The following is a 12,631-nucleotide window of genomic DNA, read 5'->3' as shown; positions in this document are numbered from 1 at the left end:
TATGGATATCACTCTAATTGTAACTTGTAAAACATCACGTTTATCCAAAATCAGTTGGTTTGGAGTCAGTTGATTCTTTTGGCTTGGAGACTAATCGTAAGTATATTATATTACGAACCCGGTCGGTATGAAATAGAATACTGTCTTGATCATGAAGGTAGCCATTGCAGTTTGAATGAATTCAGTTCTGTCATATAATACAAGACATTTACAAGTTAGTATTTAAGCAAGTTTATACTTTAGCTTAGACATGAATGGGAGGATTTTCCCATTGAGAGTCGTCATTTTGGCATTAATATGATGACAAACAATGATGCAATTCTATATATAATTTTTAAGTTAATATCGAATAAGATAATCTGTCCCCAGCAGAGTCGCCATTTTGTTTCGACGAGAAACGAAAGTATTTGGTTTGGGAATTATCTTATTTAATAATAATAAAGAAAGAATAAAGAGAACATTCATCATAATATGTATTATTAATTCTGAATTCGTTTACATCCTCTTTATCCCTTTATTCTTAGATAAAGTGTACATGATCATAAAATACAAGTATTAAATAGGCTCAATATCAATTTTGGCAGTATTCCGACTTGCAATGTTTGTCTTCATAAGAGAAGAGTTGTGCGGATCTGCATATTCTTGTGTCCTTTATATACATTCATCCAAATGATATCTCCTCTTTCAAAGAAATGCTCGGATTGCTTAGGAAACTGTAACAATTTTGATAGAGTGGCTGCTATTCATGTTATCCGTGTAACTACTCAAAGAGTTGCGCAAATCTAAGAGTTGCACGGACCCGCGCAACTAGTATATATTGCATGGTCCACCTTCAGTTCTTCCTTTCTTTCTCCCTATACTTGTCAGAGATATTGGAGTCTCTTCTTCTTTGGAAATTCAGATCTTATTGTGTGTGTCCCCAAAATAAAGGGGTGAAGGGGTATTTAGAGTCTCTCACATGTGTAGGTCCTCGAATCTTATGCCATGGGACCCACTTTGCAATGTTTGCGTTGCATGAAGTGCAACTAACACCGCGCAACTAACATGAGTTGTGCGGACTCGCATAACTCATGCATCTCACGCAACTCTCCATCTCGCACAACTCTTCAATCAATTGCTCTGCTTTCACTTCTTTCTCTCTTTCTTCTTTCTTTATTATTTATACTCTAAATTTTACACTCCAACAATCCCAGCCTCAACCCAATCTAGAAACAAAATACATGGAGAGTGATTCCAACTCGCTTGTGGAGTATACTGAATTTGAGAATGAGGAGTTAGATTATGTTCATGATTATACAGTTCAATTTTCCAAAGAGTCAATCTCAATGACGATCTAACTTAATGATCGAGAGGCAAAGGTAATTTTCAAACATAGTGATGTTGACCCACACCACCCACCTGAAACGTTTAATTCCAATGGGGAGAATGAGTCTCTTTTAACTGAATGTCTCGACTCTTTAGAATTTTGCTTGGCACATTTTGAGGACTCTAATGATAACATGATTAAAGACATAATGGATGCCTTACGAGAAAATACCTTGGTAGTTGATACTGACTGAGCGAATCATTTTTCTGAAGAGCTCCCTTTCATCAATCCTAAATGTTTACCATTAGAAGTGGAGGAACTAGAATTTGAATCGAAGTCTGAAACTTTGAAATGTGTTGAGACTACACTGCCTAATGAGAGTTTTTTTGAATTTCACATAATTGTATTTTCTGATTCACCGTGGTATACTAACATTAAAAATGTTTTTGTCATAGGTGAATATTATCAACTTTGGATACCTCATGAGATTAAAAGAAAACTTTATGTTGAGGTTCATAAATTTCTCTGGACATTCATGCTCCAAGGTATCCAAACCTATTGTAAATGGGCTTTTGGATGATCTTGTTGAGAAACCTAATGAGAAATTTATTGAGATATTGGCCGGATGAGTAACCTTGTTACATGACTGAGTAGTTTTTCATTTCTTTCCTAGTTTAGGATTAGAATTTATTACATTCTTAGGATTAATTTTCTTTTCATAGTTTACTTTCTCTACTAGAACCACATTTTATTGGAAGATTGTTTTCGCTTCACATGTACTCTTCATCTACTTCCCTTTATTTTCATTGTTCTTAATTTTTCTTTTATTGTAAATGTTTATACATTGAGGACAATGTAGATTTTACGTTGGGGGTAGGTTTCACATGAAAATTCTTCAGATTTGAGCAAAATTATTAAATTTTTGAGCTATAAAATCATTTTAAAGTTTTTTAGAAATTTCTATGAATTTAATTGATTTTTAAAATAATTCATAGATTATATTGATAAGATACTTAATGTTGATGATTCTTGACTCTTATATTTTAGTTATTTGATAGACTTCAAAATTAAGTTTGAATTTTTTAATCTCTTAATTTGAAGTTCTAAACACTGATTCATGATTTCACATATTATATCTAGCTTACATATTAAAGTATAAGTTTGATATTGAATTGTTAACTTGATGATTATTAAGAATGATAGAAACTAAACCTGGGGAATTTGTCCATCATGTTTAATGAAAAGAAAAGAAGAAAGAAAAAGTGAGAAAATGAAACTACCCAGCCAAAGAATAGTTGTCGTAAAAAAGGGCTACCTATTAAAGTTCATTAAGGACCGTTGAAAAGAAGAAAAAATTGAAATAGTATGAAAGCCATCAATGGAAAAATCAATAGCTGGAAGAATATAGTGTTGAACTGCAAGGCAAGTTTTGGTTATCTTGAACTCTTTTTATTATCAATGTTATCATGAAAATAGAGAATTGAACCTTTAGTTGTGATAAGTCTAGACTTCACTATGCACACATGGAACTCAATGTTTAGAATTGCTCTAATTAGACTATTAATACTTTGAACTTAATTAGGAAATTTACAAAGTACTAGAGTTTAGGAGAAAGTAGTGCTTAACATTAATGTATTTTAGATTTATAATCTGGATTGTTTTTAGAACCACTTGAGCTTATAGAAATTATATATTGGTTATTGAAATATCTTTCGCATGTTTTGCTCAGGACTAGTAAAATGCTGGTTGGGGGGGGGGGGGGGGTGTTGAGAGTCAAATATTGCATATTTAATCCTTCAATGATGAATTTTTCATCACTCAATATCTTGTAATAGACATAGTGATCATATTCATTCCCAGTAAACTTCTGAATCAAACATTTCGTAACATTGCCTAGGCGACTGTTTCAGGCTGTACAACGACCTCTTTAACATGTAAACCTCGTTCTCTGCCCCTTTTATTTTGGAACCTTCTGGTTGCTTCATGTAGATATTCTCTTCCAATTCTCCATGTAGGAATGTAGTCTTCATATCCAATTGTTTCAACTTCAGATCATATTGGGCAATCAGCGTCAACACAAATATGATAGATATTTGCTTCATAATTAGCACAAATATCATAGTGAAGTCGACACATTCTCTCTAAGTATGGCCAACAGGAAGCTCCACCAGCTCCTACGTGTCATTCTTATATAAGGAATCCATCTCATCGTCCATCATAACTTTCCACTTTTCGACATCCAACTTATCAAGAGCCTCCTGAAGAGTAGACGGATCCCCATCATCCATAATGAGGGCATATGCGATATTTGAATCATCCCTTTATCTCGCTGCTAACCTGTGATCCCTTAGCGGACTCCTTAGTACAGATGGCTACTCTACTGCTCCTGTACCTTTGTCTATACATCTATCTCTACCTAAGTATCTTTTGTGTCTAGCTGAACGTTCACCACCAATTTTTCCTGTTCCTTTTCCTCATCCTTGCGGAATAAATATCCTTCATCGAATTTGATGTGACAACTAATAATGATTTTTCATGTGACCCAGTCGTACAACCTGTACCCTTTCACACCACCACTATAGCCAACAAAGATGTATTTCTTGGCCCTTTGGTCTAACTTATCACTCTCAAATGAAGGTATATGAGAGTAAGCATCACAATAAAAAATACGCATCCTAAGTAGTCCACTTGCTGACCACTCTAAACTTCCTCTGGAATTTTACAATCAATGGCCATAGAAGTGGACCGATTCATCAAGTAGTAAGTTGTGTTAACGGCCTTAGTTCATAGGTCCATGTCCAACCCATCACTACTAATTACACATTGGGCCCTCTCCAAGAGAGTTCGATTCATCTTCTTTGGCACACCATTTTGCTCTGGTATGTGACGCACTATGTAGTGCCTTATGATCTCTTTATCTTTATAATATTGATTAAATTTACATAAAGTAAACTCACCGCCATTATCTGTCCTAAATATCTTCACTTTTCACCTTGATTGTTTTTCAACTATCGCCTTCCATTACTTGAAGTTGATAAAGACATTAGATTTATTTTTCATAAAATAAACCCACATTTTCCCAGAGTAGTCATCTATGAATGTGATAAACCATGACAACCTTCTGGCAGAAACCACTGGCTCTAGCCCCCATACATCAGAATGAACATAATCAAGGAAACCCTTACATACATTTACTAGATTTAAAAGATAACCTACATTGTTTACCATATATTGTAACATCCTAAATTTTTATGGCCAAAGTTTATACTCGTGCCTGAGGAAACCGAGTGTTAATAATGTATAAATTGGATGCTTTAAAGCTCACACCTTTTTTTTCCATTTGGGTCACGTCTAGATACATTCATGAAGGTAACATTCATGAGAAGAAAATTGACTGTATGATTATTTCGTTAGAGTAAAAGAATTCAGTAAATAATTAAATGCCTTTTCAATGGGAACTTATTACATTTATCAAGTTCACAATGGAAGTATAAAACTAAATCATAAAACTATCTTTTTATTCTTTCAACATAATTTCCATAGGGAAATGGTCTTCTAGGTTTTCATTCTGTACGTCACCTGCATCATCTGTACGGTTGGAGAGGGTCAATGCCCTACTCATGTGATGATCATCTTTTAAGATTAACAATAATTCAAGAGATTCATAAAAGTCATGTAAGGGTTTTGATATCTTACATACTCTACTATGAGAGATATCAATATGGGCAAGCAATCTACATGAAAGTATGCCTAGCAAAGTGTGTGCGGCTTATCACAAGTAGCGATCACTATCACAATGTAAAAAGTAATTCATAATATCTGACTCAACCCATATTCTCACACTACGGATATTCACCAGCGCATCCAACGTTAACATGGATTTATGCAAGCATCTCAAGGTTACACAACAATGCGATTGGGGTATTTATGTAACACGATATATTCATGGAGTGACTATTTGTGAGATCCCATCCCGAGAAGTGATGTAACACGCATGGCGAAGCCTTAAAGGTAGAGAGCACAAGGCTAATAAAATAAAGAGAAGAGTGACAATGGTAAACTCAACAAAGAGAAAAGTGGCAATGGCCAAATTAATAAAGAGGAGAGTGGCAAGGGCCAACTCAATACAGAGAAGAGTAGCAAGGGCTAACTCAAAAGTGGTAAGACAAGGGTAAGTCTTGTATCCATTGCCTCATGTAAATTCATAAAGATAACGCATAATATCATAGTTTCTAAGGGAAAAATAAATGATGGTGATAAACAATTGTAGAGAAAATCACAGTGTCATGAAAGCTTGTAAATGGCAAGAAAATAATATCTTAAGTCAAGTAAGGTTAAAGGATAAAAACCCTCACCTTTAATGTGAAGTGCCTTTCTCATCTTGTTAGAACCTAGTGAAATTACGATTTGTACCGCACTACTTGAAGTATGAAACTGTTCTTATAGTCCTAGAGGGGGGTGAATAAGACTTTTCAAATAATTGTATGTTCACAACCCCAAATGTAGGGTCGCGATGTAGTAATAATCTCAGTGAGACTGAGGTCGAATCCATAGGGACTAAACTTGTACGTTTATGAAATTAAGTAGAATTAAAACTAAAACTAGAAGAAGATGTCAACCAAATACTAAATTTGTAGAGAGAGTAATTATGAATAAAGTAATTAGAACTAATAAATTTAAAGGTGGGAACTGGGGTTTCTAAGGATCCACTTGTAGCAACCAAGGAGCTACCTTGCTTGATTCAGGAAAACCAACTGGAATTGGAGTCTTATCCTATCCAATTGGAAAAGAGAGATAATTGAATCTCTGAACTTCTCATGAATCTAGTCTCAATGGATGAGAGTTTGTGAGGATTTGAAGTGATTTCATCACCAAACCATGCCCATGGGATGATGGCAAACAACAGGATATGTTGTAAGGCCCGTATCATAGTCCGTACCATTCCTTAGACTCCCGCGATCCTTCATGTTGAATTTTATCAACCCGTGACCTGTAATCGATATTTGCACACGACCCTAAGTCACATCCCATAGATCTGAGTCGACTCAACCTGAGACTTGTACCATTGTGAATGCACCGTCACCGTGGTTCCAATGTTACATCTTGCACACCGATGCGATACCCAGGCTAGGAGTTGTGGGCCCACGTTTATTTTGAGGAAAATGCTTCGCATTATGAATCCCAAGAGAATCTCTACCCAAACATTACATCAATTAATCAATCACAAGTCAAGTACATCCCATCACAACCCATACCTAGCCCATCCCTCTCTTAGCAACAAGGCATGGCACCCATCCCTCTCTCACCCAAAAGTCAACTAAGCCCATACCCTCCATGTCATTTCCTCTTACAACACCCATTCCTCTCTCCCATCTCTCACCCATTCCATCTTATCTCCCTCCATTTCTAAAGCAACCATGAGAGAAAAATCTAAGGAGAGAAAAGAAACCAAGTGTTAGGCCCACTTTCCTACCCCCAAATCTCACCATCCAACCCTTCAATCTTTATCATCCTCCATCAAAGAGAGAGCTTAGGAGCCAAAGATTTCAAGGAGCTGAAGAAGAAGACAATCGGTGGGTGTTCATAGGATTAGATTATGATTTTGATGATGGGCCAAGTGGGGCCTACCGATTGATGGTGTGGGTTTCACTTTGGACCCTAGATGTGGCCGATGGCCCACCATGATTCATATGTTCATCCCATAATGAGGCCATTCTCCATGGACCTCATCATGATGTTTATTTTTCTATTAAAAGAAGGTCATCTAGACCTTGATCTTGTGAGTGGGAAAGGGATTTCCACCATTGATTTTTATGATTTGAGAACCACATTTGATGGGACCCATTTGATGTATACTTTGTATCTTATAAAGGGAGCTCATAGTGGTGGAGCTCCCTTCACCACTTGATTCTCCCCCTCTCTCTCTCTCTCTCTCTTTCCCTATTGATGGCTCGCCTTTATGATGTTTTGTATCCAGACCATCCAGGGGCAGCAGCCCAGCAGGCCACTGTGGTGTGTATTATCCATATCGTTCTGTGAACAGGGCCACCTCGTAGTCTGTTTGGACGGGCCTGGATGTAAGGAAAATACAGATATTAGCATGATCTGGGACAGGTGGGCCACTCTCGTGGACCCACCTTGATGCATTATCCATGCCACCTGTCCAACATGTGGACCCACTTAATTCATGTATTTTATCTCCACCGTCCAGATGGATGGTGGGACCCACCCACTTGCTGATGTATGTGTTGCTCCCACACCATCCAGCAAGGGATGATGCTGGAGCACACATGATGTAAGGGTTTTATCAACACCGTCCACCATCCATAGGATGGTGGGACCACATGATGTAAGTGTGGAAATTCACACTGTCCATCTAGATTGGGAAGGCCACAAGCCTAAACGCTGGATGGTACAAGAATCCAGATATTAGGTGTTCTTCCAGCTGCCGGTGGGCCACGTGTACATTGGATCCACCCTAATATATGTATTCTATCATCACTGTCCATCTGTGGACGGTGGGACCCACTTGAGATATGTATTATATCTACACCGTCCCTCTAAGGGGACTACCATGATTTACGTGTGTCATCCACGCTATCCAGTCCCTAGACGGTGGTGACCCACATGATGCACGTGTTTCAACCACACCGTTCAGGTCCCTGGACGTGGGGCCCTTGTGATGTAATTGTTTTATCAACACTATCCAAAGCTTAGACCAACATGATGTATGTGTTTTATTCCACGTCGTCTAGTCCCTGGACCTGGACTGGACTGGCTGTGATGTATGTTTCTGTCCACGCTGTCCAACGGCTGTGGTGACCCACATGATGTATGTTTTATCCACACAGTCCGTGGGACGTGTGGCCCATCTGATGTATGTATTCTATATCCACGTTGTCCATTATGTGTGAGACCCACCCGCTGTACATGCAGGGCGCACCTGCTGTATATGTAGGGCTCACCTGTTGTACTTATGGGACCCACTGTGATGATTATTATATCTAGACCATCCATCGGTTAGATACCCGGTTGGCCCACACAATGTATGTATTATACTAAATTGTAAGACCCGTACCATAGTCCATACCTTCCATAGATTCCCGCGATCCTCCCTATCAAATTTCAGCAACCCGCGACCTGTAATCGGCGTTTGTGCAAGACCCTGAGTAGCACCCTGTCAACCTAAGTCAACTTAACCCGAGACTTGTACCCTAACGACCACATCGTTACCACAGTGCCAACGCCGTGTCTCATGTACCAAGGCGATACCCAGGCCAGGAGATGTGGCCATGCGTTTAGTTCGAGGAAAAACACCACACATTTGCAAACCCAAGAGAACATCACATCAATCCCATCAATCCCATCAATGGTCAAGTACATGTCAAGTACACATCACCTCACACCCCATCCCTAAGCAACCCCAAGAGTCAACAATCCCTTACACAACCCATCCCCTATCAAGTACACCCATCACTCACTTCACCCATCCCTCTCTCTCCTTACAACCCACTCTCTCTCATTTCTCAAACACATCTTCCAAGCAACTAAACAAAATCCCATGTCCAAGCTCTTCAAGCCTCCATGAGAGAGTTTTGTGTGTGGCCCACTTCCTACCCTCTCATCTCCCATCTAAACCCTCCATACTTCATAACCTTCCATTAAGATCGAAGCCAAGGAGTTGGCGTTCCATCAGACTAAGAAGAAGAGGACGATGGGTGATCTTAGACCCACATTTTCATTTTTATTTTTTGTATTTTGTGATTTAAGGTCCCACATATGGTGGGACCCACCATGATGTATACTTTGTATCAAAGAGGGGCCCATAGTGGTGGGGCCCCTCCACCATCGCCGACCTCTCTCTTTCTCTCTCTCTCTCTCTCTCTCTCTCTCTCTCTCTTCTTGTGATGGCTTGTGGCCCACCTTGATGAATGACCTTATCTACGCCGTCCATTGATGTGGACCCCACCATTTACGTCGGTGGTACGCGCACCGTCCAGCAGCAGTCGCTGCTGGACATGGGTAAAACAAAAATATCAGCTTCCTCTGAAGCTTGTGTGTGGACCCACCTCAGATGTATGAGGTCCATACACATGGGACCCACCTTTCATCCCAGCCGTCCATTCGTTTGATTGATGGGTCCCCACCATGATGTGGGCTTCATCCAAGCCATGCATCCCTTGCAACAGCAGCTGCTGCTGGCATCACGTATGTGATATCTAAGCCATCCAGATGGTGGGACCCATCTGCTGACTGACGTTAGCAGGTTATGCGAGTCCCACGTGATGTATTTATTTCATCCACACCATCTAAACCATCTGGACAGTGCTATGTGGGCCACACCGTGATGTATCTGTTAGCCACGTTGCCACCTATGTTCTGGACGGGCAAGGCCCACTTGATGACGTGTTGTATATTCACACATCCATCCGTTTTTCCCTACCAGCGAGTGGGACCCACCCTGATGTATTTATTTCATCCACACCGTCCAGATTTTACTGGACGGTGCTGGACAGTGTTTGGACGGTGATGTCCAATATTTGGGTGGTGCGAATTTACATGGGAAATGTTTAGATGGTGCTGATGTACCTAGACAATGTTTGGATGGTGCTGATGTACCTAGATAATGTTTGGATAGTGCTGATCATCATTAGTAGGCCATGTGCCCCATGGAATGATAGTGTACTATGATATACATGTTACACCTACAACTAATGAAATGATTTTTAGTGTGGTCCAAGCCCACTTGAGGCCCATTGGTGTAGCCCACCTGTTTGTATTGTTATGCCCAAATACGTGGCCCATTTATTGTATATGGGCCCTAGCAGTGCGGCCCACTTATTGTATATGAGGCCCACGTATGAAGCCTATGGTGATGCATTTACGACCCATTTGATGAGGCCCATTGCAATAGGTTAGAGACCCATGGGATGAGGCCCATATGATGTATCCGAGGCCCATGGGCGTAGCCCATTGAGATGTATTTAAGGCCCATGGGCGAGACCCAATATGATGTATTCAAGGCCCATGGGTAAGGCCCATTGTGAAGTATTCGAGGTCCATGGGTGTGGGCCATTATGATACATTTGAGGCCCTTGTATGAAGCCCAATGCGATGTATGTGAGGTCCAATGTAATGTATGTGTGGCCGTTATTTGTGTATGAATCCCTTATGTGGGCCACTCATTGGGAGCAATGCTGGTTAGATGTCCACATTGATAGGCAATGATGGTTAGATGTCCTCATTGTGACCTTTCCTTAGGCCTTATTAGGCCCATTTGCATCATTCTCTAAGTGGGTTGACCCTAATTGTTGGGCTCCATTTACATGCTCTATCTATTCTCATTGGGCTACCCAAGATGTTGGGCCCCCATTGGTTGTTAGTGGGATTACTTATTTTATTTTTAGAGTTCGTATAGGACCCATTTAGGCCCCCTAGGGCATCTAGCAGGCCATGCAATAGTATGGTGAAGGAACCCTTTTCGAATCCCTAGGATTGTGGGTAGGCCGCTTAGGCCCAACCTATATATAAGGGGGTGTACATCATCATCATATAATATGCCTAGTATAGATCCACGATCCATGCCCATACTTATCATATGTATGCTTAATATGAGGAGTGATTGATCATAGCACATGCCTTTAGGCAATTTATTATGGTACTCCCTAATGGGCAGAGTTGCCCACATGAGCACGCGATACGCGCAGGATTGCTACATGACTAGATAGTGTGATTCATGCATTTCGCATTGTGTGACTTGACTACTATACACCCTAGCAAAATTAGGGCCGCAACTTCCACAAGCGTATTGTGGTTGACAGGATTATATACCAGAAATCTTGTTCTACATGGGGTGCTATAGATGTCCCTAGGTGAAATTCCCTAAACCCTCATGGTACTAGAAGGTTGCTCTAACATTTAGACCGAGTGAATGCATGAGCACCGAGTGCCGATTGCCAAAATGCCATACTTTCCACTATGCCATGGTCAGTTGGAAGGGGGTGTGGCCTTACCCACCTGAGAGGAGGGGGCAAAGCTAGGCTGAGTTTGACCAGCTCGAGGAATGGGTCTACTATCGATAAGACGAGCTCGATATTAGCAGGTGGATAGTGAGGTCTCTTTCACTCACCTTATTGTGCGCGATGGGGTGTCAATCTGGTTTGGAGTGTACTAGACCTCGGTGATATTCCAGAGTTGAGCTGTATTGATATGTGGACTCAGATGAGGATTTGTATGCTTGAGTTGCATCTCGCATCGCATGTCCTTGGTATGGCCGACATCATTCATGCCTTGCATCACATGGCCTTGGTACAATTAACAGTATTTATGTATTCTTCAATATATTTCGCATTACTCTGTTATTGCATAATTGTATTACTACATTGCGCATACACTTTCACCACCCTCTAAGATTTTCATAATCTTATGCACGACTATTGCGTGCAAGTGACGTTAGATCGCAACAGCGCTGAGGCAGGAGTGCATAGCAGATCATCTTGGAGCTTTTGTCTATCATCATTGTATTTTCCTTTATATGCATTGTACTTATAAGTTTTTTATCATAGTGGAAATGTGATGGAGTTCTTGGTTGTGTTTGTGGGTTATGCATTGATTATGCTTATTACGAATCAAACTGATGTTAAAAATCCTCCTTGTAGGATCCCAAAATTGGAACCTGGTAAACGGGTGCCAGGAGCTGAGAATGGGGTACTACGGAGGCTGTCGGCCCTAGATTCGGCGATCGGAAATTTTGTGAACCTGGTTTTTGAGTTTGGGGAGTGAGAAAACACTCCATCTTATGAGGCCCAAGTGATGTATGAGGCTCGTGTGTGAGGCCCAATGTATATGTGTGGTCCATTATTTGTGTGAGGCCCATTGCGATGTATGTGACCCGATGTGATGTATGTGTGGCCATGTGATGAGGCCTATTGCGATGTATGTGACCCAATGTGATGTATGTGTGGCCATGTGATGAGGCCTGATGTGATGTATATGTGGCCCTTGTGTGAGGCCCAATGTGATCTATATGTGGCCCTTGTGTGAGGCCCAAGTGATGTAGATGTGGTCTTATGTGAGGTACGATGTGATGTATACGAGGCCCTTATATGAGGCCCGATTATGATGAGTGATTCCACCATGATGCATGTGTTATATTCACACCATTCATCCATTTCTCTAAGGCTGTGGGCCCCATTGCCTTGAGAGGCCCACCCTGATTTATGGGTTATATGCCCACCATGGGGCTGCCTTATGAGGTCCATCATGATGTATGTGTTACATACACGACGTCCATCCATTTCCTTGATTTGTATAAGGGTCGTGGGC

This window comes from Magnolia sinica, chromosome 3 (genome assembly GCF_029962835.1).
Source record: "Magnolia sinica isolate HGM2019 chromosome 3, MsV1, whole genome shotgun sequence".
Classification (NCBI taxonomy): Eukaryota; Viridiplantae; Streptophyta; class Magnoliopsida; order Magnoliales; family Magnoliaceae; genus Magnolia; species Magnolia sinica.
This window is presented reverse-complemented; position numbering follows the sequence as displayed.